Source organism: Nerophis lumbriciformis, linkage group LG28 (genome assembly GCF_033978685.3).
Source record: "Nerophis lumbriciformis linkage group LG28, RoL_Nlum_v2.1, whole genome shotgun sequence".
NCBI classification, from domain to species: domain Eukaryota; kingdom Metazoa; phylum Chordata; class Actinopteri; order Syngnathiformes; family Syngnathidae; genus Nerophis; species Nerophis lumbriciformis.
Genome location: NC_084575.2, coordinates 9082934 through 9088648, shown reverse-complemented (window position 1 = coordinate 9088648; position 5715 = coordinate 9082934).

The following is a 5715-nucleotide window of genomic DNA, read 5'->3' as shown; positions in this document are numbered from 1 at the left end:
TCCTGTAAATAGGGAAAACACTCTGGGAGCTATGGGTTCCTGTTCAAAAGTTCTTGTTTGAATGAGAAGTATGAATGAAAAATTTTTAAAGCTCACACGAAATCCAGTGCCTGTCTCTGTGTGGCCCATAAACTAAACTGTAATGAATTAGCACCCCTTTCCCCACACTCACCCTCTCCCACCAACCTGTTAGCACACGCCCAACAATGTTTTACTAATGCGGTGACCTTCCGCTGAAGTGCGGTTGGCTTAATGCAGGCTGTCGTTGCTTTCTGCTTTGTTTTTAAAGCATTTCTCTCTCCTTTTTAAATATCTACACCAGGGATATCCAAAGTGCAGCTTGTTTTTAATTGGCTCCGAGGTATATACAAAAATACGAATCAAGAAAGTTACAGCAAAGAGAGCATCATTTTAAGGAGACAACATTTATAATAACATGCTTTGTCTCCTACACACTAAGCAGAGATGCAAGCTGTTTTTTTCATAGAATTGACTTTTAGCCTGTTAACTAAATGCTAAATAGTATGTTTTTTGTCAAGTTTGGACACTGGCTGGCCCAAATATTCACAGTACCGTAATTTAGTTGGATCGAGCTTTAATTTCATAACACACGTCTCATGTCCACGTCACAATCAATCATTTGTGTCCAGACATAAGAGCAGCCTACAATATTATCATATATATTACTCAGTGGCCTAGTGGTTAGAGTGTCCGCCCTGAGATCGGTAGGTTGTGAGTCATACCAAAGACTATAAAAATGGGACCCATTACCTCCCTGCTTGGCACTCAGCACCAAGGTTTGGAATTGGGGGTTAAAGTCACCAAAAATGATTCCCGGGCGCGGCACCGCTGCTGCCCACTGCTCCCCTCACCTCCCAGGGGGTGAACAAAGGGATGGGTCAAATGCAGAGGACACATTTCACCACAGCTAGTGTGTGTGTGACAATCATTGGTACTTTAACTTTATGTTTATGTTTGCTCACTGTTGCTTGGATTTTCACTTGTACATCCTTTCCATTAGGACTTGATTGTATCACCCAACATTTTCTTTAACTTACTGGATTAGATGAACTCCAGTGTTTCTCATACATTCATTGAAGCTACCTTTTCACCCTGGCTTATAAACACACTTTAATGGGAGTGAGTGTCCGCGAATGTACCTTTGTTTTTACAACTCAGTCCATACAATAGGTGGCGGCATGTATTGTAACTACCCTTCTTCGAAGGAATGATAAGCACTTGGTCTGCCAGAGAATAAGACGACGTGGTAGGAGAAATCCGGGTTGCCAACACTTATTTAGCCATTATTTAAACCCATTTTAATACTTTTTTTCAAGATGAATCTAGCCAACCTTTCTCATGTTATTTGACACTTTAGGAAACTAACTTAACGATCTATGAGACCTGCTGTACCCCTCATATCAATTGTCTTACTCTAACCTGTCAAATTTGGGCCTGGCAGTGTATTTCCTACAAACCCCGTTTCCATATGAGTTGGGAAATTGTGTTAAATGTAAATATAAACGGAATACAATGATTTGCAAATGATTTTCAACCCATATTCAGTTGAATATGCTACAAAGACAACATATTTGATGTTCAAACTGATAAACATTTTTTTTTTTTGCAAATAATCATTAACTTTAGAATTTGATGCCAGCAACACGTGACAAAGAAGTTGGGAAAGGTGGCAATAAATACTGATAAAGTTGAGGAATGCTCATCAAAGTGGCCTAGTGGTTGGAGTGTCCGCCCTGAGATCGGTAGGTTGTGAGTTCAAACCCCGGCCGAGTCATACCAAAGACTATAAAAATGGGACCCATTACCTCCCTGCTTGGCACTCAGCATCAAGGGTTGGAATTGGGGGTTAAATCACCAAAATGATTCCCGGGCGCGGCCACCGCTGCTGCCCACTGCTCCCCTCACCTCCCAGGGGGTGATCAAGGGTGATGGGTCAAATGCAGAGAATAATCTCGCCACACCTAGTGTGTGTGTGACAATCATTGGTACTTTAACTTTAACTTTAAACACTTATTTGGAACATCCCACAGGTGAACAGGCAAATTGGGAACAGGTGGGTGCCATGATTGGGTATAAAAGTGGATTCCATGAAATGCTCAGTCATTCACAAACAAGGATGGGGCGAGGGTCACCACTTTGTCAACAAATGCGTGAGCAAATTGTTGAACAGTTTAAGAAAAACCTTTCTCAACCAGCTATTGCAAGGAATTTAGGGATTTCAACATCTATGGTCCATAATATCATCAAAAGGTTCAGAGAATCTGGAGAAATCACTGCACGTAAGCAGCTAAGCCCGTGACCTTTGATCCCTCAGGCTGTACTGCATCAACAAGCGACATCAGTGTGTAAAGGATATCACCACATGGGCTCAGGGACACTTCAGAAACCCACTGTCAGTAACTACAGTTGTTCGCTACGTCTGTAAGTGCAAGTTAAAACTCTCCTATGCAAGGCGAAAACCGTTTATCAACAACACCCAGAAACCCTGTCGGCTTCGCTGAGCCTGAGCTCATCTAAGATGGACTGATACAAAGTGGAAAAGTGTTCTGTGGTCTGACAAGTCCACATTTCAAATTGTTTTTGGAAACTGTGGACGTCGTGTCCTCCGGACCAAAGAGGAAAAGAACCATCCGGATTGTTATAGGCGCAAAGTTGAAAAGCCAGCATCTGTGATGGTATGGGGGTGTATTAGTGCCCAAGACATGGGTAACTTACACATCTGTGAAGGCGCCATTAATGCTGAAAGGTACATACAGGTTTTGGAGCAACATATGTTGCCATCCAAGCAACGCTACCATGGACGCCCCTGCTTATTTCAGCAAGACAATGCCAAGCCACGTGTTACATCAACGTGGCTTCATAGTAGAAGAGTGCGGGTACTAGACTGGCCTGCCTGTAGTCCAGACCTGTCTCCCATTGAAAATGTGTGGCGCATTATGAAGCCTAAAATACCTCAACGGAGACCCCCGGACTGTTGAACAACTTAAGCTCTACATCAAGCAAGAATGGGAAAGAATTCCACCTGAGAAGCTTCAAAAATGTGTCTCCTCAGTTCCCAAGCGTTTACTGAGTGTTGTTAAAAGGAAAGGCCATGTAACACAGTGGTGAACATGCCCTTTCCCAACTACTTTGGCACGTGTTGCAGCCATGAAATTCTAAGTTAATTATTATTTGAAAAAAAAAAATCAAGTTTATGTGTTTGAACATCAAATATGTTGTCTTTGTAGTGCATTCAATTGAATATGGGTTGAAAAGGAATTGCAAATCATTGCATTCCGTTTATATTTACATCTAACACAATTTCCCAACTCATATGGAAACAGGGTTTGTAATTGTTCCTGAATAACATTTATTTTAGTGCTTTACAAGCCCGCTGAGTGTTGCCAGACCGCTTTCATCTTCAACAATCCTCCCCTTCAGAGTGTTCTATTAGACATGAATAATATATAAAACCCTATAGACGGAATGGATTATTCAAGGTTGATGTAAACCACTTAATTCATCACACCAAGTGGCATTTTAGCCACTTTACAACACCACCTTGATGACTCATGGATTAACGGTTAGCTTTAGATGCCCTTTTAAAACAATTGGATGGAGAACTAGCGGATTGAATGCATTTCATTTGAGCAAAGAGTTGTGCAATATATTTTTATATTAAGTCTCAATGTTTTTTGCGTTCTGCGCAGTCACTGAGAGAGCGGCGCGGTCGAGCAGAATGTGAATGCGTGTGTTCTTGAATGGATGCGATCGGCGGTTATGCACGTTGGTCGGACATCGCACTTGTCCTGGGTTTGCGGTTTTGTATCATGAAGTAGACAAAAGTACTTGTGCAAGGTGCTTCTTTTGAAATGTTCAGTTTGTAATTGCAGATTGTTTTTTAACGCCTTGTACTTCCAAGACTGTCCTGTCGTTTCCCCCTCGTCACTGTCACCTTGACAACCCTTTTCGTTTTTGTTTTTTTAAATGTCTTAATGTCTGTGTGCCCCCAACCCCCTCTCCCGCCCATCATGTCATAAATATTTTTGAACCAGTCTTGTATATTTAACAGAGGTTGAACCACATAGAGAAATGTCTCTCGAAGATATTTGTTCAGAGGGAGTTGCTCGGATACTCAGGCCTCAAGATGGGAGAAATACGTGTGTATAGGCTAATGAATACATTGTCTTGGGAAAATAAAATAACTTAATGGAGAAACAAAAGTGTTTTCACCGTGTTTTTAATCACAAAAGCATCTAAATGACCTTAAAAAAAGTCAAAAAGTACAAAAAAATCAATTACAATACTGGCTTTGTATTTACTTGGTATCAGTACTGATGGGTTAAACCAGGGGTCCCCAAACTACGGCCCGCGGGCCGGATGCGGCCCCTCAGCATCCAAAATCCGGCCCACAGGAAGTCTCAAGTAAAAATTTTTTATTTTTTTTTAATCTTTCCTTTCTAATCCATTTTCTACTGCTTGTTACTCTTGGTGTCTCCTAGCCTGATCAGGCAAATCATAATGTCTAAAAATGAATTTTCCCATTGATAACGTGACAATGTTAATAGTTGATGAACATCAATGTTAATTGATGTTAAATGACAAAACGGATTATGAAGACAAAATATATATATATATATACAGGTAAAAGCCAGTAAATTAGAATATTTTGAAAAACTTGATTTATTTCAGTAATTGCATTCAAAAGGTGTAACTTGTACATTATATTTATTCATTGCACACAGACTGATGCATTCAAATGTTTATTTCATTTAATTTTGATGATTTGAAGTGGCAACAAATGAAAATCCAAAATTCCGTGTGTCACAAAATTAGAATATTACTTAAGGCTAATACAAAAAAGGGATTTTTAGAAATGTTGGCCAACTGAAAAGTATGAAAATGAAAAATATGAGCATGTACAATACTCAATACTTGGTTGGAGCTCCTTTTGCCTCAATTACTGCGTTAATGCGGCGTGGCATGGAGTCGATGAGTTTCTGGCACTGCTCAGGTGTTATGAGAGCCCAGGTTGCTCTGATAGTGGCCTTCAACTCTTCTGCGTTTGACATGGCACCCCAAACCATCACTGATGGTGGAAACTTTACACTAGACTTCAGGCAACGTGGATCCTGTGCCTCTCCTGTCTTCCTCCAGACTCTGGGACCTCGATTTCCAAAGGAAATGCAAAATTTGCATGGTTGGGTGATGGTTTGGGGTGCCATGTCATCTGCTGGTGTCGGTCCACTCTGTTTCCTGAGATCCAGGGTCAACGCAGCCGTCTACCAGCAAGTTTTAGAGCACTTCATGCTTCCTGCTGCTGACCTGCTCTATGGAGATGGAGATTTCAAGTTCCAACAGGACTTGGCGCCTGCACACAGCGCAAAATCTACCCGTGCCTGGTTTACGGACCATGGTATTTCTGTTCTAAATTGGCCCGCCAACTCCCCTGACCTTAGCCCCATAGAAAATCTGTGGGGTATTGTGAAAAGGAAGATGCAGAATGCCAGACCCAAAAACGCAGAAGAGTTGAAGGCCACTATCAGAGCAACCTGGGCTCTCATAACACCTGAGCAGTGCCAGAAACTCATCGACTCCATGCCACGCCGCATTAATGCAGTAATTGAGGCAAAAGGAGCTCCAACCAAGTATTGAGTATTGTACATGCTCATATTTGTCATTTTCATACTTTTCAGTTGGCCAACATTTCTAAAA